Source organism: Dendrobates tinctorius, unplaced genomic scaffold (genome assembly GCF_039654945.1).
Source record: "Dendrobates tinctorius isolate UK_male_01 unplaced genomic scaffold, ASM3965494v1 ptg000632l, whole genome shotgun sequence".
Lineage (NCBI taxonomy): Eukaryota > Metazoa > Chordata > Amphibia > Anura > Dendrobatidae > Dendrobates > Dendrobates tinctorius.
In genome coordinates this window covers 92,501-112,777 of record NW_027362284.1, presented here as the reverse complement: position 1 = coordinate 112,777, position 20,277 = coordinate 92,501, and the positions used below count along the sequence as shown (strand labels likewise).

At 41.7% G+C, this 20,277-nt stretch overlaps 22 non-coding genes across 22 annotated transcripts; all 22 read right to left on the bottom strand.

Annotated features, from left to right (window-relative positions):
* Positions 1 to 2,310: 2,310 nt before the first annotated feature.
* On the bottom strand, positions 2,311 to 2,382 carry TRNAH-GUG (transfer RNA histidin (anticodon GUG)). Its single transcript has one exon. It is a non-coding gene; the product is annotated as a tRNA-His (tRNA).
* Positions 2,383 to 2,390: 8 nt separating this feature from the next.
* TRNAR-ACG (transfer RNA arginine (anticodon ACG)) lies at positions 2,391 to 2,463 on the bottom strand. The gene has a single exon. It is a non-coding gene; the product is annotated as a tRNA-Arg (tRNA).
* Positions 2,464 to 3,875: 1,412 nt separating this feature from the next.
* On the bottom strand, positions 3,876 to 3,947 carry TRNAH-GUG (transfer RNA histidin (anticodon GUG)). The gene has a single exon. It is a non-coding gene; the product is annotated as a tRNA-His (tRNA).
* An 8-nt stretch (positions 3,948 to 3,955) lies between these two features.
* TRNAR-ACG (transfer RNA arginine (anticodon ACG)) lies at positions 3,956 to 4,028 on the bottom strand. Its single transcript has one exon. It is a non-coding gene; the product is annotated as a tRNA-Arg (tRNA).
* A 1,242-nt stretch (positions 4,029 to 5,270) lies between these two features.
* Positions 5,271 to 5,342, bottom strand: TRNAH-GUG (transfer RNA histidin (anticodon GUG)). Its single transcript has one exon. It is a non-coding gene; the product is annotated as a tRNA-His (tRNA).
* Positions 5,343 to 5,350: 8 nt separating this feature from the next.
* TRNAR-ACG (transfer RNA arginine (anticodon ACG)) lies at positions 5,351 to 5,423 on the bottom strand. The gene has a single exon. It is a non-coding gene; the product is annotated as a tRNA-Arg (tRNA).
* A 3,000-nt stretch (positions 5,424 to 8,423) lies between these two features.
* Positions 8,424 to 8,495, bottom strand: TRNAH-GUG (transfer RNA histidin (anticodon GUG)). The gene has a single exon. It is a non-coding gene; the product is annotated as a tRNA-His (tRNA).
* An 8-nt stretch (positions 8,496 to 8,503) lies between these two features.
* On the bottom strand, positions 8,504 to 8,576 carry TRNAR-ACG (transfer RNA arginine (anticodon ACG)). The gene has a single exon. It is a non-coding gene; the product is annotated as a tRNA-Arg (tRNA).
* A 1,520-nt stretch (positions 8,577 to 10,096) lies between these two features.
* On the bottom strand, positions 10,097 to 10,168 carry TRNAH-GUG (transfer RNA histidin (anticodon GUG)). Its single transcript has one exon. It is a non-coding gene; the product is annotated as a tRNA-His (tRNA).
* An 8-nt stretch (positions 10,169 to 10,176) lies between these two features.
* TRNAR-ACG (transfer RNA arginine (anticodon ACG)) lies at positions 10,177 to 10,249 on the bottom strand. The gene has a single exon. It is a non-coding gene; the product is annotated as a tRNA-Arg (tRNA).
* A 1,536-nt stretch (positions 10,250 to 11,785) lies between these two features.
* TRNAH-GUG (transfer RNA histidin (anticodon GUG)) lies at positions 11,786 to 11,857 on the bottom strand. Its single transcript has one exon. It is a non-coding gene; the product is annotated as a tRNA-His (tRNA).
* An 8-nt stretch (positions 11,858 to 11,865) lies between these two features.
* On the bottom strand, positions 11,866 to 11,938 carry TRNAR-ACG (transfer RNA arginine (anticodon ACG)). The gene has a single exon. It is a non-coding gene; the product is annotated as a tRNA-Arg (tRNA).
* A 1,422-nt stretch (positions 11,939 to 13,360) lies between these two features.
* On the bottom strand, positions 13,361 to 13,432 carry TRNAH-GUG (transfer RNA histidin (anticodon GUG)). Its single transcript has one exon. It is a non-coding gene; the product is annotated as a tRNA-His (tRNA).
* Positions 13,433 to 13,440: 8 nt separating this feature from the next.
* TRNAR-ACG (transfer RNA arginine (anticodon ACG)) lies at positions 13,441 to 13,513 on the bottom strand. The gene has a single exon. It is a non-coding gene; the product is annotated as a tRNA-Arg (tRNA).
* A 1,810-nt stretch (positions 13,514 to 15,323) lies between these two features.
* TRNAH-GUG (transfer RNA histidin (anticodon GUG)) lies at positions 15,324 to 15,395 on the bottom strand. The gene has a single exon. It is a non-coding gene; the product is annotated as a tRNA-His (tRNA).
* Positions 15,396 to 15,403: 8 nt separating this feature from the next.
* Positions 15,404 to 15,476, bottom strand: TRNAR-ACG (transfer RNA arginine (anticodon ACG)). Its single transcript has one exon. It is a non-coding gene; the product is annotated as a tRNA-Arg (tRNA).
* A 1,402-nt stretch (positions 15,477 to 16,878) lies between these two features.
* TRNAH-GUG (transfer RNA histidin (anticodon GUG)) lies at positions 16,879 to 16,950 on the bottom strand. The gene has a single exon. It is a non-coding gene; the product is annotated as a tRNA-His (tRNA).
* Positions 16,951 to 16,958: 8 nt separating this feature from the next.
* TRNAR-ACG (transfer RNA arginine (anticodon ACG)) lies at positions 16,959 to 17,031 on the bottom strand. Its single transcript has one exon. It is a non-coding gene; the product is annotated as a tRNA-Arg (tRNA).
* A 1,402-nt stretch (positions 17,032 to 18,433) lies between these two features.
* Positions 18,434 to 18,505, bottom strand: TRNAH-GUG (transfer RNA histidin (anticodon GUG)). Its single transcript has one exon. It is a non-coding gene; the product is annotated as a tRNA-His (tRNA).
* Positions 18,506 to 18,513: 8 nt separating this feature from the next.
* Positions 18,514 to 18,586, bottom strand: TRNAH-AUG (transfer RNA histidin (anticodon AUG)). Its single transcript has one exon. It is a non-coding gene; the product is annotated as a tRNA-His (tRNA).
* Positions 18,587 to 20,090: 1,504 nt separating this feature from the next.
* Positions 20,091 to 20,162, bottom strand: TRNAH-GUG (transfer RNA histidin (anticodon GUG)). The gene has a single exon. It is a non-coding gene; the product is annotated as a tRNA-His (tRNA).
* An 8-nt stretch (positions 20,163 to 20,170) lies between these two features.
* Positions 20,171 to 20,243, bottom strand: TRNAR-ACG (transfer RNA arginine (anticodon ACG)). The gene has a single exon. It is a non-coding gene; the product is annotated as a tRNA-Arg (tRNA).
* Positions 20,244 to 20,277: the final 34 nt, after the last annotated feature.

Below are 20,277 nucleotides of genomic sequence, written 5' to 3'. Positions count from 1 at the left end.
AGAGGGTGAGAAGGAAATTGTGAGACTTGTTCACCACCCTCAAAGATAGAGTTAGAGACTTGTGCACCACCCTTGAAGAGGGTGAGAGAGAGGGGGAGAGAAAGATGCCTGAGAGACACCTGTTACTCAGTCGACTAACTAGCATTGCTGAGTACACGAATGCATGATGAAGTGTCAAACTTGCTAATTACTGTTGGCAAGAGAGGGAGAGAAAGACGCTTAGGGTGTGTGCTCATGTTGCCAATTCTGCTGTGGAATTTTCCGCATGGATTTGTCTAAATCCACTTGTCAACATTGTCAACAGACATGTGGTTTATCTGTGGATTAGCCTGTGGTTCTCCCCTGCGGTTTGACACCTGTCATGGAGCAGGTGCCAAACCGCTGCAGAATCTGCACAAAGAAGTGACATGCTGTGTATTTAAAACTGCAGCAAATCTGCGTGGAAAATACAGAACTGTGGGCACTGTTTTTTGCATTGAGTTAAATGACACTTGATGATGAAGTGCCACACTTGCTAATTACTATTGTTTTTGCTTTAAAAGAATATCTTGTAAGAGAGGCTAAACATTTCTGTATAAATTTTATGGTCATTTCCTGTTTGTCTTAAGTTTTGTGAGGAGGTAGAATCACTGAATATTAACCATCGCATGCATAGAGAAGAATTGATGAAGAAGATGAAGTTTGCTGCCTATTTACTGATTGCAAAATTTCAAAAATCAGCTTATTTAAAGGTTTGTGCAGAATCTATAAGATAGCGTGACCCGGTTTCGAACTAGGGTTGCTGCGGCCACAACGCAGAGTACTAACCACTATACGATCACGGCAACATTCTCCAGCCAGGTAGGAGTCGAACCTACAATCTTCTGATCCGTAGTCAGACGCGTTATCCATTGCACCACTGGCCCTTACGTTGATGTTTTCTTTTTCATGCACATCATGCTAAAGCAAAGTAAAACCTGCAATAGGCTGTCATCGCCACATAAGTCTTTCTTTTCTTGCCAATCCACTCAGAATCTGAAACAAAATATTTTTGTTCAATCTGAAATTCATGTTTTAGAATGAACAATTTCTATCTTCCTGCATTCATGTGCGATGTTTCAATTTTTCTCACATTTTTCGAGAAAGCAAATTCACTAGTTGGCAGATAGAAAAAGAAATCATGCAAAAGAAACAATTTACAAGTTATATGTAAAGTTTCCTTTTACCTAATATTACTATCTTGAGAGTAACCAGCAAAATCACTACTTGGCAGACAAAAGTTGTCAAAAGGAAAGAAAAATAATAAAGGTGATGAATTTTATTGTAGATTAGTGATGATCGACCGCTGAAAAGAGTTGATCGATTGCGCTTAGAGTGGGTGATGAGAGTGTGAGAGCTAAGCACCACCTGCAAAGAGGGTGAGAAAGAAATAGCGAGGCTTGTTCGCCACCCTCGAAGATAGAGGTAGAGACTTGCACACCACCCTCGAAGAGGGTGAGAGAGAGTGCCAGAGTAAGACGATGGAGAGAGAGAGAGAGAGAGATAGAGAGAGAGTTGAGCACCACCTGCACAGAGGGTGAGAAGGAAATTGTGAGACTTGTTCACCACCCTCAAAGATAGAGTTAGAGACTTGTGCACCACCCTTGAAGAGGGTGAGAGAGAGGGGGAGAGAAAGATGCCTGAGAGACACCTGTTACTCAGTCGACTAACTAGCATTGCTGAGTACACGAATGCATGATGAAGTGTCAAACTTGCTAATTACTGTTGGCAAGAGAGGGAGAGAAAGACGCTTAGGGTGTGTGCTCATGTTGCCAATTCTGCTGTGGAATTTTCCGCATGGATTTGTCTAAATCCACTTGTCAACATTGTCAACAGACATGTGGTTTATCTGTGGATTAACCTGTGGTTCTCCCCTGCGGTTTGACACCTGTCATGGAGCAGGTGCCAAACCGCTGCAGAATCTGCACAAAGAAGTGACATGCTGTGTATTTAAAACTGCAGCAAATCTGCGTGGAAAATACAGAACTGTGGCCACTGCTTTTTGCATTGAGTTAAATGACACTTGATGATGAAGTGCCACACTTGCTAATTACTATTGTTTTTGCTTTAAAAGAATATCTTGTAAGAGAGGCTAAACATTTCTGTATAAATGTTATGGTCATTTGTGAAGTTCCTGTTTGTCTTAAGTTTTGTGAGGAGGTAGAATCACTGAATATTAACCATCGCATGCATAGAGAAGAATTGATGAAGAAGATGAAGTTTGCTGCCTATTTACTGATTGCAAAATTTCAAAAATCAGCTTATTTAAAGCTTTGTGCAGAATCTATAAGATGCCGTGACCCGGATTCAAACCGGGGTTGCTGCGGCCACAACGCAGAGTACTAACCACTATACGATCACGGCAACATTCTCGAGCCAGGTAGGAGTCGAACCTACAATCTTCTGATCCGTAGTCAGACGCGCTATCCATTGCTCCACTGGCCCTTACGTTGATGTTTTCTTTTTCATGCACCATCATGCTAAAGCAAAGTAAAACCTGCAATAGGCTGTCATCACCAAATAAGTCTTTCTTTTCTTGCCAATCCACTCAGAATCTGAAACAAAATATTTTTGTTCAATCTGAAATTCATGTTTTAGAATGAACAATTTCTATCTTCCTGCATTCATGTGCGATGTTTCAATTTTTCTCACATTTTTCGAGAAAGCAAATTCACTAGTTGGCAGATAGAAAAAGAAATCATGCAAAAGAAACAATTTACAAGTTATATGTAAAGTTTCCTTTTACCTAATATTACTATCTTGAGAGTAACCAGCAAAATCACTACTTGGCAGACAAAAGTTGTCAAAAGGAAAGAAAAATAATAAAGGTGATGAATTTTATTGTAGATTAGTGATGATCGACCGCTGAAAAGAGTTGATCGATTGCGCTTAGAGTGGGTGATGAGAGTGTGAGAGCTAAGCACCACCTGCAAAGAGGGTGAGAAAGAAATAGCGAGGCTTGTTCGCCACCCTCGAAGATAGAGGTAGAGACTTGCACACCACCCTCGAAGAGGGTGAGAGAGAGTGCCAGAGTAAGACGATGAAGCACGAGAGAGAGAGAGAGAGAGAGAGAGAGAGAGTTGAGCACCACCTGCACAGAGGGTGAGAAGGAAATTGTGAGACTTGTTCACCACCCTCAAAGATAGAGTTAGAGACTTGTGCACCACCCTTGAAGAGGGTGAGAGAGAGGGGGAGAGAAAGATGCCTGAGAGACACCTGTTACTCAGTCGACTAACTAGCATTGCTGAGTACACGAATGCATGATGAAGTGTCAAACTTGCTAATTACTGTTGGCAAGAGAGGGAGAGAAAGACGCTTAGGGTGTGTGCTCATGTTGCCAATTCTGCTGTGGAATTTTCCGCATGGATTTGTCTAAATCCACTTGTCAACATTGTCAACAGACATGTGGTTTATCTGTGGATTAACCTGTGGTTCTCCCCTGCGGTTTGACACCTGTCATGGAGCAGGTGCCAAACCGCTGCAGAATCTGCACAAAGAAGTGACATGCTGTGTATTTAAAACTGCAGCAAATCTGCGTGGAAAATACAGAACTGTGGCCACTGCTTTTTGCATTGAGTTAAATGACACTTGATGATGAAGTGCCACACTTGCTAATTACTATTGTTTTTGCTTTAAAAGAATATCTTGTAAGAGAGGCTAAACATTTCTGTATAAATGTTATGGTCATTTGTGAAGTTCCTGTTTGTCTTAAGTTTTGTGAGGAGGTAGAATCACTGAATATTAACCATCGCATGCATAGAGAAGAATTGATGAAGAAGATGAAGTTTGCTGCCTATTTACTGATTGCAAAATTTCAAAAATCAGCTTATTTAAAGCTTTGTGCAGAATCTATAAGATGCCGTGACCCGGATTCAAACCGGGGTTGCTGCGGCCACAACGCAGAGTACTAACCACTATACGATCACGGCAACATTCTCAAGCCAGGTAGGAGTCGAACCTACAATCTTCTGATCCGTAGTCAGACGCGCTATCCATTGCTCCACTGGCCCTTACGTTGATGTTTTCTTTTTCATGCACCATCATGCTAAAGCAAAGTAAAACCTGCAAAGAAATCATGCAAAAGAAACAATTTACAAGTTATATGTAAAGTTTCCTTTTACCTAATATTACTATCTTGAGAGTAACCAGCAAAATCACTACTTGGCAGACAAAAGTTGTCAAAAGGAAAGAAAAATAATAAAGGTGATGAATTTTATTGTAGATTAGTGATGATCGACCGCTGAAAAGAGTTGATCGATTGCGCTTAGAGTGGGTGATGAGAGTGTGAGAGCTAAGCACCACCTGCAAAGAGGGTGAGAAAGAAATAGCGAGGCTTGTTCGCCACCCTCGAAGATAGAGGTAGAGACTTGCACACCACCCTCGAAGAGGGTGAGAGAGAGTGCCAGAGTAAGACGATGAAGCACGAGAGAGAGAGAGAGAGAGAGAGAGAGAGAGAGAGAGAGAGAGAGAGAGAGTTGAGCACCACCTGCACAGAGGGTGAGAAGGAAATTGTGAGACTTGTTCACCACCCTCAAAGATAGAGTTAGAGACTTGTGCACCACCCTTGAAGAGGGTGAGAGAGAGGGGGAGAGAAAGATGCCTGAGAGACACCTGTTACTCAGTCGACTAACTAGCATTGCTGAGTACACGAATGCATGATGAAATGTCAAACTTGCTAATTACTGTTGGCAAGAGAGGCAGAGAAAGACGCTTAGGGTGTGTGCTCATGTTGCCAATTCTGCTGTGGAATTTTCCGCATGGATTTGTCTAAATCCACTTGTCAACATTGTCAACAGACATGTGGTTTATCTGTGGATTAGCCTGTGGTTCTCCCCTGCGGTTTGACACCTGTCATGGAGCAGGTGCCAAACCGCTGCAGAATCTGCACAAAGAAGTGACATGCTGTGTATTTAAAACTGCAGCAAATCTGCGTGGAAAATACAGAACTGTGGGCACTGTTTTTTGCATTGAGTTAAATGACACTTGATGATTAAGTGCCACACTTGCTAATTACTATTGTTTTTGCTTTAAAAGAATATCATGTAAGAGAGGCTAAACATTTCTGTATAAATGTTATGGTCATTTGTAAAGTTCCTGTTTGTCTTAAGTTTTGTGAGGAGGTAGAATCACTGAATATTAACCATCGCATGCATAGAGAAGAATTGATGAAGAAGATGAAGTTTGCTGCCTATTTACTGATTGCAAAATTTCAAAAATCAGCTTATTTAAAGCTTTGTGCAGAATCTATAAGATGCCGTGACCCGGATTCGAACCGGGGTTGCTGCGGCCACAACGCAGAGTACTAACCACTATACGATCACGGCAACATTCTCGAGCCAGGTAGGAGTCGAACCTACAATCTTCTGATCCGTAGTCAGACGCGTTATCCATTGCGCCACTGGCCCTTACGTTGATGTTTTCTTTTTCATGCACCATCATGCTAAAGCAAAGTAAAACCTGCAATAGGCTGTCATCGCCACATAAGTCTTTCTTTTCTTGCCAATCCACTCAGAATCTGAAACAAAATATTTTTGTTCAATCTGAAATTCATGTTTTAGAATGAACAATTTCTATCTTCCTGCATTCATGTGCGATGTTTCAATTTTTCTCACATTTTTCGAGAAAGCAAATTCACTAGTTGGCAGATAGAAAAAGAAATCATGCAAAAGAAACAATTTACAAGTTATATGTAAAGTTTCCTTTTACTTAATATTACTATCTTGAGAGTAACCAGCAAAATCACTACTTGGCAGACAAAAGTTGTCAAAAGGAAAGAAAAATAATAAAGATGATGAATTTTATTGTAGATTAGTGATGATCGACCGCTGAAAAGAGTTGATCGATTGCGCTTAGAGTGGGTGATGAGAGTGTGAGAGCTAAGCACCACCTGCAAAGAGGGTGAGAAAGAAATAGCGAGGCTTGTTCGCCACCCTCGAAGATAGAGGTAGAGACTTGCACACCACCCTCGAAGAGGGTGAGAGAGAGTGCCAGAGTAAGACGATGAAGAGAGAGAGAGAGAGATAGAGAGAGAGAGAGTTGAGCACCACCTGCACAGAGGGTGAGAAGGAAATTGTGAGACTTGTTCACCACCCTCAAAGATAGAGTTAGAGACTTGTGCACCACCCTTGAAGAGGGTGAGAGAGAGGGGGAGAGAAAGATGCCTGAGAGACACCTGTTACTCAGTCGACTAACTAGCATTGCTGAGTACACGAATGCATGATGAAGTGTCAAACTTGCTAATTACTGTTGGCAAGAGAGGGAGAGAAAGACGCTTAGGGTGTGTGCTCATGTTGCCAATTCTGCTGTGGAATTTTCCGCATGGATTTGTCTAAATCCACTTGTCAACATTGTCAACAGACATGTGGTTTATCTGTGGATTAGCCTGTGGTTCTCCCCTGCGGTTTGACACCTGTCATGGAGCAGGTGCCAAACCGCTGCAGAATCTGCACAAAGAAGTGACATGCTGTGTATTTAAAACTGCAGCAAATCTGCGTGGAAAATACAGAACTGTGGGCACTGTTTTTTGCATTGAGTTAAATGACACTTGATGATGAAGTGCCACACTTGCTAATTACTATTGTTTTTGCTTTAAAAGAATATCTTGTAAGAGAGGCTAAACATTTCTGTATAAATGTTATGGTCATTTCCTGTTTGTCTTAAGTTTTGTGAGGAGGTAGAATCACTGAATATTAACCATCGCATGCATAGAGAAGAATTGATGAAGAAGATGAAGTTTGCTGCCTATTTACTGATTGCAAAATTTCAAAAATCAGCTTATTTAAAGGTTTGTGCAGAACCTATAAGATACCGTGACCCGGTTTCGAACTAGGGTTGCTGCGGCCACAACGCAGAGTACTAACCACTATACGATCACGGCAACATTCTCCAGCCAGGTAGGAGTCGAACCTACAATCTTCTGATCCGTAGTCAGACGCGTTATCCATTGCACCACTGGCCCTTACGTTGATGTTTTCTTTTTCATGCACATCATGCTAAAGCAAAGTAAAACCTGCAATAGGCTGTCATCGCCACATAAGTCTTTCTTTTCTTGCCAATCCACTCAGAATCTGAAACAAAATATTTTTGTTCAATCTGAAATTCATGTTTTAGAATGAACAATTTCTATCTTCCTGCATTCATGTGCGATGTTTCAATTTTTCTCACATTTTTCGAGAAAGCAAATTCACTAGTTGGCAGATAGAAAAAGAAATCATGCAAAAGAAACAATTTACAAGTTATATGTAAAGTTTCCTTTTACCTAATATTACTATCTTGAGAGTAACCAGCAAAATCACTACTTGGCAGACAAAAGTTGTCAAAAGGAAAGAAAAATAATAAAGGTGATGAATTTTATTGTAGATTAGTGATGATCGACCGCTGAAAAGAGTTGATCGATTGCGCTTAGAGTGGGTGATGAGAGTGTGAGAGCTAAGCACCACCTGCAAAGAGGGTGAGAAAGAAATAGCGAGGCTTGTTCGCCACCCTCGAAGATAGAGGTAGAGACTTGCACACCACCCTCGAAGAGGGTGAGAGAGAGTGCCAGAGTAAGAAGATGAAACACAACCTGTTAGGAGAGAGAGAGAGAGAGAGAGAGAGAGTGAGAGAGAGAGAGAGAGAGAGAGAGAGAGAGAGAGAGTTGAGCACCACCTGCACAGAGGGTGAGAAGGAAATTGTGAGACTTGTTCACCACCCTCAAAGATAGAGTTAGAGACTTGTGCACCACCCTTGAAGAGGGTGAGAGAGAGGGGGAGAGAAAGATGCCTGAGAGACACCTGTTACTCAGTCGACTAACTAGCATTGCTGAGTACACGAATGCATGATGAAGTGTCAAACTTGCTAATTACTGTTGGCAAGAGAGGGAGAGAAAGACGCTTAGGGTGTGTGCTCATGTTGCCAATTCTGCTGTGGAATTTTCCGCATGGATTTGTCTAAATCCACTTGTCAACATTGTCAACAGACATGTGGTTTATCTGTGGATTAACCTGTGGTTCTCCCCTGCGGTTTGACACCTGTCATGGAGCAGGTGCCAAACCGCTGCAGAATCTGCACAAAGAAGTGACATGCTGTGTATTTAAAACTGCAGCAAATCTGCGTGGAAAATACAGAACTGTGGCCACTGCTTTTTGCATTGAGTTAAATGACACTTGATGATGAAGTGCCACACTTGCTAATTACTATTGTTTTTGCTTTAAAAGAATATCTTGTAAGAGAGGCTAAACATTTCTGTATAAATGTTATGGTCATTTGTGAAGTTCCTGTTTGTCTTAAGTTTTGTGAGGAGGTAGAATCACTGAATATTAACCATCGCATGCATAGAGAAGAATTGATGAAGAAGATGAAGTTTGCTGCCTATTTACTGATTGCAAAATTCAGCTTATTTAAAGCTTTGTGCAGAATCTATAAGATGCCGTGACCCGGATTCAAACCGGGGTTGCTGCGGCCACAACGCAGAGTACTAACCACTATACGATCACGGCAACATTCTCGAGCCAGGTAGGAGTCGAACCTACAATCTTCTGATCCGTAGTCAGACGCGTTATCCATTGCGCCACTGGCCCTTACGTTGATGTTTTCTTTTTCATGCACCATCATGCTAAAGCAAAGTAAAACCTGCAATAGGCTGTCATCACCAAATAAGTCTTTCTTTTCTTGCCAATCCACTCAGAATCTGAAACAAAATATTTTTGTTCAATCTGAAATTCATGTTTTAGAATGAACAATTTCTATCTTCCTGCATTCATGTGCGATGTTTCAATTTTTCTCACATTTTTCGAGAAAGCAAATTCACTAGTTGGCAGATAGAAAAAGAAATCATGCAAAAGAAACAATTTACAAGTTATATGTAAAGTTTCCTTTTACCTAATATTACTATCTTGAGAGTAACCAGCAAAATCACTACTTGGCAGACAAAAGTTGTCAAAAGGAAAGAAAAATAATAAAGGTGATGAATTTTATTGTAGATTAGTGATGATCGACCGCTGAAAAGAGTTGATCGATTGCGCTTAGAGTGGGTGATGAGAGTGTGAGAGCTAAGCACCACCTGCAAAGAGGGTGAGAAAGAAATAGCGAGGCTTGTTCGCCACCCTCGAAGATAGAGGTAGAGACTTGCACACCACCCTCGAAGAGGGTGAGAGAGAGTGCCAGAGTAAGACGATGAAGCACGAGAGAGAGAGAGAGAGAGAGAGAGAGAGAGAGAGAGAGAGAGAGAGAGAGAGAGAGAGAGAGAGAGAGAGAGAGAGAGAGAGAGAGAGAGAGAGAGAGAGAGAGAGAGAGAGAGAGAGAGAGAGAGAGAGAGAGAGAGTTGAGCACCACCTGCACAGAGGGTGAGAAGGAAATTGTGAGACTTGTTCACCACCCTCAAAGATAGAGTTAGAGACTTGTGCACCACCCTTGAAGAGGGTGAGAGAGAGGGGGAGAGAAAGATGCCTGAGAGACACCTGTTACTCAGTCGACTAACTAGCATTGCTGAGTACACGAATGCATGATGAAATGTCAAACTTGCTAATTACTGTTGGCAAGAGAGGCAGAGAAAGACGCTTAGGGTGTGTGCTCATGTTGCCAATTCTGCTGTGGAATTTTCCGCATGGATTTGTCTAAATCCACTTGTCAACATTGTCAACAGACATGTGGTTTATCTGTGGATTAGCCTGTGGTTCTCCCCTGCGGTTTGACACCTGTCATGGAGCAGGTGCCAAACCGCTGCAGAATCTGCACAAAGAAGTGACATGCTGTGTATTTAAAACTGCAGCAAATCTGCGTGGAAAATACAGAACTGTGGGCACTGTTTTTTGCATTGAGTTAAATGACACTTGATGATGAAGTGCCACACTTGCTAATTACTATTGTTTTTGCTTTAAAAGAATATCTTGTAAGAGAGGCTAAACATTTCTGTATAAATGTTATGGTCATTTGTGAAGTTCCTGTTTGTCTTAAGTTTTGTGAGGAGGTAGAATCACTGAATATTAACCATCGCATGCATAGAGAAGAATTGATGAAGAAGATGAAGTTTGCTGCCTATTTACTGATTGCAAAATTTCAAAAATCAGCTTATTTAAAGCTTTGTGCAGAATCTATAAGATGCCGTGACCCGGATTCGAACCGGGGTTGCTGCGGCCACAACGCAGAGTACTAACCACTATACGATCACGGCAACATTCTCGAGCCAGGTAGGAGTCGAACCTACAATCTTCTGATCCGTAGTCAGACGCGTTATCCATTGCGCCACTGGCCCTTACGTTGATGTTTTCTTTTTCATGCACCATCATGCTAAAGCAAAGTAAAACCTGCAATAGGCTGTCATCGCCACATAAGTCTTTCTTTTCTTGCCAATCCACTCAGAATCTGAAACAAAATATTTTTGTTCAATCTGAAATTCATGTTTTAGAATGAACAATTTCTATCTTCCTGCATTCATGTGCGATGTTTCAATTTTTCTCACATTTTTCGAGAAAGCAAATTCACTAGTTGGCAGATAGAAAAAGAAATCATGCAAAAGAAACAATTTACAAGTTATATGTAAAGTTTCCTTTTACTTAATATTACTATCTTGAGAGTAACCAGCAAAATCACTACTTGGCAGACAAAAGTTGTCAAAAGGAAAGAAAAATAATAAAGATGATGAATTTTATTGTAGATTAGTGATGATCGACCGCTGAAAAGAGTTGATCGATTGCGCTTAGAGTGGGTGATGAGAGTGTGAGAGCTAAGCACCACCTGCAAAGAGGGTGAGAAAGAAATAGCGAGGCTTGTTCGCCACCCTCGAAGATAGAGGTAGAGACTTGCACACCACCCTCGAAGAGGGTGAGAGAGAGTGCCAGAGTAAGACGATGAAGCACAACCTGTTAGGAGAGAGAGAGAGAGAGAGAGAGAGAGAGAGAGAGAGAGAGAGAGAGAGAGAGAGAGAGAGAGAGAGAGAGAGAGAGAGAGAGAGAGAGAGAGAGAGAGAGAGAGAGAGAGAGAGAGAGAGAGAGAGAGAGAGAGAGAGAGAGAGTTGAGCACCACCTGCACAGAGGGTGAGAAGGAAATTGTGAGACTTGTTCACCACCCTCAAAGATAGAGTTAGAGACTTGTGCACCACCCTTGAAGAGGGTGAGAGAGAGGGGGAGAGAAAGATGCCTGAGAGACACCTGTTACTCAGTCGACTAACTAGCATTGCTGAGTACACGAATGCATGATGAAGTGTCAAACTTGCTAATTACTGTTGGCAAGAGAGGGAGAGAAAGACGCTTAGGGTGTGTGCTCATGTTGCCAATTCTGCTGTGGAATTTTCCGCATGGATTTGTCTAAATCCACTTGTCAACATTGTCAACAGACATGTGGTTTATCTGTGGATTAACCTGTGGTTCTCCCCTGCGGTTTGACACCTGTCATGGAGCAGGTGCCAAACCGCTGCAGAATCTGCACAAAGAAGTGACATGCTGTGTATTTAAAACTGCAGCAAATCTGCGTGGAAAATACAGAACTGTGGCCACTGCTTTTTGCATTGAGTTAAATGACACTTGATGATGAAGTGCCACACTTGCTAATTACTATTGTTTTTGCTTTAAAAGAATATCTTGTAAGAGAGGCTAAACATTTCTGTATAAATGTTATGGTCATTTGTGAAGTTCCTGTTTGTCTTAAGTTTTGTGAGGAGGTAGAATCACTGAATATTAACCATCGCATGCATAGAGAAGAATTGATGAAGAAGATGAAGTTTGCTGCCTATTTACTGATTGCAAAATTTCAAAAATCAGCTTATTTAAAGCTTTGTGCAGAATCTATAAGATGCCGTGACCCGGATTCAAACCGGGGTTGCTGCGGCCACAACGCAGAGTACTAACCACTATACGATCACGGCAACATTCTCGAGCCAGGTAGGAGTCGAACCTACAATCTTCTGATCCGTAGTCAGACGCGTTATCCATTGCGCCACTGGCCCTTACGTTGATGTTTTCTTTTTCATGCACCATCATGCTAAAGCAAAGTAAAACCTGCAATAGGCTGTCATCACCAAATAAGTCTTTCTTTTCTTGCCAATCCACTCAGAATCTGAAACAAAATATTTTTGTTCAATCTGAAATTCATGTTTTAGAATGAACAATTTCTATCTTCCTGCATTCATGTGCGATGTTTCAATTTTTCTCACATTTTTCGAGAAAGCAAATTCACTAGTTGGCAGATAGAAAAAGAAATCATGCAAAAGAAACAATTTACAAGTTATATGTAAAGTTTCCTTTTACCTAATATTACTATCTTGAGAGTAACCAGCAAAATCACTACTTGGCAGACAAAAGTTGTCAAAAGGAAAGAAAAATAATAAAGGTGATGAATTTTATTGTAGATTAGTGATGATCGACCGCTGAAAAGAGTTGATCGATTGCGCTTAGAGTGGGTGATGAGAGTGTGAGAGCTAAGCACCACCTGCAAAGAGGGTGAGAAAGAAATAGCGAGGCTTGTTCGCCACCCTCGAAGATAGAGGTAGAGACTTGCACACCACCCTCGAAGAGGGTGAGAGAGAGTGCCAGAGTAAGACGATGAAGCACGAGAGAGAGAGAGAGAGAGAGAGAGAGAGAGAGAGAGAGAGTTGAGCACCACCTGCACAGAGGGTGAGAAGGAAATTGTGAGACTTGTTCACCACCCTCAAAGATAGAGTTAGAGACTTGTGCACCACCCTTGAAGAGGGTGAGAGAGAGGGGGAGAGAAAGATGCCTGAGAGACACCTGTTACTCAGTCGACTAACTAGCATTGCTGAGTACACGAATGCATGATGAAATGTCAAACTTGCTAATTACTGTTGGCAAGAGAGGCAGAGAAAGACGCTTAGGGTGTGTGCTCATGTTGCCAATTCTGCTGTGGAATTTTCCGCATGGATTTGTCTAAATCCACTTGTCAACATTGTCAACAGACATGTGGTTTATCTGTGGATTAGCCTGTGGTTCTCCCCTGCGGTTTGACACCTGTCATGGAGCAGGTGCCAAACCGCTGCAGAATCTGCACAAAGAAGTGACATGCTGTGTATTTAAAACTGCAGCAAATCTGCGTGGAAAATACAGAACTGTGGGCACTGTTTTTTGCATTGAGTTAAATGACACTTGATGATGAAGTGCCACACTTGCTAATTACTATTGTTTTTGCTTTAAAAGAATATCTTGTAAGAGAGGCTAAACATTTCTGTATAAATGTTATGGTCATTTGTGAAGTTCCTGTTTGTCTTAAGTTTTGTGAGGAGGTAGAATCACTGAATATTAACCATCGCATGCATAGAGAAGAATTGATGAAGAAGATGAAGTTTGCTGCCTATTTACTGATTGCAAAATTTCAAAAATCAGCTTATTTAAAGCTTTGTGCAGAATCTATAAGATGCCGTGACCCGGATTCGAACCGGGGTTGCTGCGGCCACAACGCAGAGTACTAACCACTATACGATCACGGCAACATTCTCGAGCCAGGTAGGAGTCGAACCTACAATCTTCTGATCCGTAGTCAGACGCGTTATCCATTGCGCCACTGGCCCTTACGTTGATGTTTTCTTTTTCATGCACCATCATGCTAAAGCAAAGTAAAACCTGCAATAGGCTGTCATCGCCACATAAGTCTTTCTTTTCTTGCCAATCCACTCAGAATCTGAAACAAAATATTTTTGTTCAATCTGAAATTCATGTTTTAGAATGAACAATTTCTATCTTCCTGCATTCATGTGCGATGTTTCAATTTTTCTCACATTTTTCGAGAAAGCAAATTCACTAGTTGGCAGATAGAAAAAGAAATCATGCAAAAGAAACAATTTACAAGTTATATGTAAAGTTTCCTTTTACTTAATATTACTATCTTGAGAGTAACCAGCAAAATCACTACTTGGCAGACAAAAGTTGTCAAAAGGAAAGAAAAATAAATAAATAAATAATCTTCATTTTTATATAGCGCTAACATATTCCGCAGCGCTTTACATTTTGCACACATCATCATCACTGTCCCCGATGGGGCTCACAATCTAATTTCCCTATTAGTATGTCTTTAGAATGTGGGAGGAAACCGGAGTGCCCGGAGGAAACCCACGCAAACACGGGGAGAACATACAAACTCCTTGCAGATGTTGTCCTTGGTGGGATTTGAACCCACCAAGGACAACATCTGCAAGGAGTTTGTATGTTCTCCCCGTGTTTGCTAACCACTGAGCCACCGTGCCGCCCTAAAAAATAATAAAGATGATGAATTTTATTGTAGATTAGTGATGATCGACCGCTGAAAAGAGTTGATCGATTGCGCTTAGAGTGGGTGATGAGAGTGTGAGAGCTAAGCACCACCTGCAAAGAGGGTGAGAAAGAAATAGCGAGGCTTGTTCGCCACCCTCGAAGATAGAGGTAGAGACTTGCACACCACCCTCGAAGAGGGTGAGAGAGAGTGCCAGAGTAAGACGATGAAGCACAACCTGTTAGGAGAGAGAGAGAGAGAGAGAGAGAGAGAGAGAGAGAGAGAGAGAGAGAGAGAGAGAGAGAGAGAGAGAGAGAGAGAGAGAGAGAGAGAGAGAGAGAGAGAGAGAGAGAGAGTTGAGCACCACCTGCACAGAGGGTGAGAAGGAAATTGTGAGACTTGTTCACCACCCTCAAAGATAGAGTTAGAGACTTGTGCACCACCCTTGAAGAGGGTGAGAGAGAGGGGGAGAGAAAGATGCCTGAGAGACACCTGTTACTCAGTCGACTAACTAGCATTGCTGAGTACACGAATGCATGATGAAGTGTCAAACTTGCTAATTACTGTTGGCAAGAGAGGGAGAGAAAGACGCTTAGGGTGTGTGCTCATGTTGCCAATTCTGCTGTGGAATTTTCCGCATGGATTTGTCTAAATCCACTTGTCAACATTGTCAACAGACATGTGGTTTATCTGTGGATTAACCTGTGGTTCTCCCCTGCGGTTTGACACCTGTCATGGAGCAGGTGCCAAACCGCTGCAGAATCTGCACAAAGAAGTGACATGCTGTGTATTTAAAACTGCAGCAAATCTGCGTGGAAAATACAGAACTGTGGCCACTGCTTTTTGCATTGAGTTAAATGACACTTGATGATGAAGTGCCACACTTGCTAATTACTATTGTTTTTGCTTTAAAAGAATATCTTGTAAGAGAGGCTAAACATTTCTGTATAAATGTTATGGTCATTTGTGAAGTTCCTGTTTGTCTTAAGTTTTGTGAGGAGGTAGAATCACTGAATATTAACCATCGCATGCATAGAGAAGAATTGATGAAGAAGATGAAGTTTGCTGCCTATTTACTGATTGCAAAATTTCAAAAATCAGCTTATTTAAAGCTTTGTGCAGAATCTATAAGATGCCGTGACCCGGATTCAAACCGGGGTTGCTGCGGCCACAACGCAGAGTACTAACCACTATACGATCACGGCAACATTCTCGAGCCAGGTAGGAGTCGAACCTACAATCTTCTGATCCGTAGTCAGACGCGTTATGCATTGCGCCACTGGCCCTTACGTTGATGTTTTCTTTTTCATGCACCATCATGCTAAAGCAAAGTAAAACCTGCAATAGGCTGTCATCACCAAATAAGTCTTTCTTTTCTTGCCAATCCACTCAGAATCTGAAACAAAATATTTTTGTTCAATCTGAAATTCATGTTTTAGAATGAACAATTTCTATCTTCCTGCATTCATGTGCGATGTTTCAATTTTTCTCACATTTTTCGAGAAAGCAAATTCACTAGTTGGCAGATAGAAAAAGAAATCATGCAAAAGAAACAATTTACAAGTTATATGTAAAGTTTCCTTTTACCTAATATTACTATCTTGAGAGTAACCAGCAAAATCACTACTTGGCAGACAAAAGTTGTCAAAAGGAAAGAAAAATAATAAAGGTGATGAATTTTATTGTAGATTAGTGATGATCGACCGCTGAAAAGAGTTGATCGATTGCGCTTAGAGTGGGTGATGAGAGTGTGAGAGCTAAGCACCACCTGCAAAGAGGGTGAGAAAGAAATAGCGAGGCTTGTTCGCCACCCTCGAAGATAGAGGTAGAGACTTGCACACCACCCTCGAAGAGGGTGAGAGAGAGTGCCAGAGTAAGACGATGAAGCACGAGAGAGAGAGAGAGAGAGAGTTGAGCACCACCTGCACAGAGGGTGAGAAAGAAATAGCGAGGCTTGTTCGCCACCCTCGAAGATAGAGGTAGAGACTTGCACACCACCCTTGAAGAGGGTGAGAGAGAGGGGGAGAGAAAGATGCCTGAGAGACACCTGTTACTCAGTCGACTAACTAGCATTGCTGAGTACACGAATGCATGATGAAGTGTCAAACTTGCTAATTACTGTTGGCAAGAGAGGGAGAGAAAGACGCTTAGGGTGTGTGCTCATGTTGCCAATTCTGCTGTGGAATTTTCCGCATGGATTTGTCTAAATCCACTTGTCAACATTGTCAACAGACATGTGGTTTATCTGTGGATTAACCTGTGGTTCTCCCCTGCGGTTTGACACCTGTCATGGAGCAGGTGCCAAACCGCTGCAGAATCTGCACAAAGAAGTGACATGCTGTGTATTTAAAACTGCAGCAAATCTGCGTGGAAAATACAGAACTGTGGCCACTGCTTTTTGCATTGAGTTAAATGACACTTGATGATGAAGTGCCACACTTGCTAATTACTATTGTTTTTGCTTTAAAAGAATATCTTGTAAGAGAGGCTAAACATTTCTGTATAAATGTTATGGTCATTTGTGAAGTTCCTGTTTGTCTTAAGTTTTGTGAGGAGGTAGAATCACTGAATATTAACCATCGCATGCATAGAGAAGAATTGATGAAGAAGATGAAGTTTGCTGCCTATTTACTGATTGCAAAATTTCAAAAATCAGCTTATTTAAAGCTTTGTGCAGAATCTATAAGATGCCGTGACCCGGATTCAAACCGGGGTTGCTGCGGCCACAACGCAGAGTACTAACCACTATACGATCACGGCAACATTCTCGAGCCAGGTAGGAGTCGAACCTACAATCTTCTGATCCGTAGTCAGACGCGTTATCCATTGCGCCACTGGCCCTTACGTTGATGTTTTCTTTTTCATGCACCATCATGCTAAAGCAAAGTAAAACCTGCAATAGGCTGTCATCACCAAATAAGTCTTTCTTTTCTTGCCAATCCACTCAGAATCTGAAACAAAATATTTTTGTTCAATCTGAAATTCATGTTTTAGAATGAACAATTTCTATCTTCCTGCATTCATGTGCGATGTTTCAATTTTTCTCACATTTTTCGAGAAAGCAAATTCACTAGTTGGCAGATAGAAAAAGAAATCATGCAAAAGAAACAATTTACAAGTTATATGTAAAGTTTCCTTTTACCTAATATTACTATCTTGAGAGTAACCAGCAAAATCACTACTTGGCAGACAAAAGTTGTCAAAAGGAAAGAAAAATAATAAAGGTGATGAATTTTATTGTAGATTAGTGATGATCGACCGCTGAAAAGAGTTGATCGATTGCGCTTAGAGTGGGTGATGAGAGTGTGAGAGCTAAGCACCACCTGCAAAGAGGGTGAGAAAGAAATAGCGAGGCTTGTTCGCCACCCTCGAAGATAGAGGTAGAGACTTGCACACCACCCTCGAAGAGGGTGAGAGAGAGTGCCAGAGTAAGACGATGAAGCACGAGAGAGAGAGAGAGAGAGAGTTGAGCACCACCTGCACAGAGGGTGAGAAGGAAATTGTGAGACTTGTTCACCACCCTCAAAGATAGAGTTAGAGACTTGTGCACCACCCTTGAAGAGGGTGAGAGAGAGGGGGAGAGAAAGATGCCTGAGAGACACCTGTTACTCAGTCGACTAACTAGCATTGCTGAGTACACGAATGCATGATGAAATGTCAAACTTGCTAATTACTGTTGGCAAGAGAGGCAGAGAAAGACGCTTAGGGTGTGTGCTCATGTTGCCAATTCTGCTGTGGAATTTTCCGCATGGATTTGTCTAAATCCACTTGTCAACATTGTCAACAGACATGTGGTTTATCTGTGGATTAGCCTGTGGTTCTCCCTTGCGGTTTGACACCTGTCATGGAGCAGGTGCCAAACCGCTGCAGAATCTGCACAAAGAAGTGACATGCTGTGTATTTAAAACTGCAGCAAATCTGCGTGGAAAATACAGAACTGTGGGCACTGTTTTTTGCATTGAGTTAAATGACACTTGATGATGAAGTGCCACACTTGCTAATTACTATTGTTTTTGCTTTAAAAGAATATCTTGTAAGAGAGGCTAAACATTTCTGTATAAATGTTATGGTCATTTGTGAAGTTCCTGTTTGTCTTAAGTTTTGTGAGGAGGTAGAATCACTGAATATTAACCATCGCATGCATAGAGAAGAATTGATGAAGAAGATGAAGTTTGCTGCCTATTTACTGATTGCAAAATTTCAAAAATCAGCTTATTTAAAGCTTTGTGCAGAATCTATAAGATGCCGTGACCCGGATTCGAACCGGGGTTGCTGCGGCCACAACGCAGAGTACTAACCACTATACGATCACGGCAACATTCTCGAGCCAGGTAGGAGTCGAACCTACAATCTTCTGATCCATAGTCAGACGCGTTATCCATTGCGCCACTGGCCCTTACGTTGATGTTTTCTTTTTCATGCACCATCATGCTAAAGCAAAGTAAAACCTGCAATAGGCTGTCATCGCCACATAAGTCTTTCTTTTCTTGCCAATCCACTCAGAATCTGAAACAAAATATTTTTGTTCAATCTGAAATTCATGTTTTAGAATGAACAATTTCTATCTTCCTGCATTCATGTGCGATGTTTCAATTTTTCTCACATTTTTCGAGAAAGCAAATTCACTAGTTGGCAGATAGAAAAAGAAATCATGCAAAAGAAACAATTTACAAGTTATATGTAAAGTTTCCTTTTACTTAATATTACTATCTTGAGAGTAACCAGCAAAATCACTACTTGGCAGACAAAAGTTGTCAAAAGGAAAGAAAAATAATAAAGATGATGAATTTTATTGTAGATTAGTGATGATCGACCGCTGAAAAGAGTTGATCGATTGCGCTTAGAGTGGGTGATGAGAGTGTGAGAGCTAAGCACCACCTGCAAAGAGGGTGAGAAAGAAATAGCGAGGCTTGTTCGCCACCCTCGAAGATAGAGGTAGAGACTTGCACACCACCCTCGAAGAGGGTGAGAGAGAGTGGCAGAGTAAGACGATGAAGCACAACCTGTTGAGAGAGAGAGAGAGAGAGAGAGAGAGAGAGAGAGAGAGAGAGAGAGAGAGAGAGAGAGAGAGAGAGAGAGAGAGAGAGAGAGAGAGAGAGAGAGAGAGAGAGAGAGAGAGAGAGTTGAGCACCACCTGCACAGAGGGTGAGAAGGAAATTGTGAGACTTGTTCACCACCCTCAAAGATAGAGTTAGAGACTTGTGCACCACCCTTGAAGAGGGTGAGAGAGAGGGGGAGAGAAAGATGCCTGAGAGACACCTGTTACTCAGTCGACTAACTAGCATTGCTGAGTACACGAATGCATGATGAAGTGTCAAACTTGCTAATTACTGTTGGCAAGAGAGGGAGAGAAAGACGCTTAGGGTGTGTGCTCATGTTGCCAATTCTGCTGTGGAATTTTCCGCATGGATTTGTCTAAATCCACTTGTCAACATTGTCAACAGACATGTGGTTTATCTGTGGATTAACCTGTGGTTCTCCCCTGCGGTTTGACACCTGTCATGGAGCAGGTGCCAAACCGCTGCAGAATCTGCACAAAGAAGTGACATGCTGTGTATTTAAAACTGCAGCAAATCTGCGTGGAAAATACAGAACTGTGGCCACTGCTTTTTGCATTGAGTTAAATGACACTTGATGATGAAGTGCCACACTTGCTAATTACTATTGTTTTTGCTTTAAAAGAATATCTTGTAAGAGAGGCTAAACATTTCTGTATAAATGTTATGGTCATTTGTGAAGTTCCTGTTTGTCTTAAGTTTTGTGAGGAGGTAGAATCACTGAATATTAACCATCGCATGCATAGAGAAGAATTGATGAAGAAGATGAAGTTTGCTGCCTATTTACTGATTGCAAAATTTCAAAAATCAGCTTATTTAAAGCTTTGTGCAGAATCTATAAGATGCCGTGACCCGGATTCAAACCGGGGTTGCTGCGGCCACAACGCAGAGTACTAACCACTATACGATCACGGCAACATTCTCGAGCCAGGTAGGAGTCGAACCTACAATCTTCTGATCCGTAGTCAGACGCGTTATCCATTGCGCCACTGGCCCTTACGTTGATGTTTTCTTTTTCATGCACCATCAT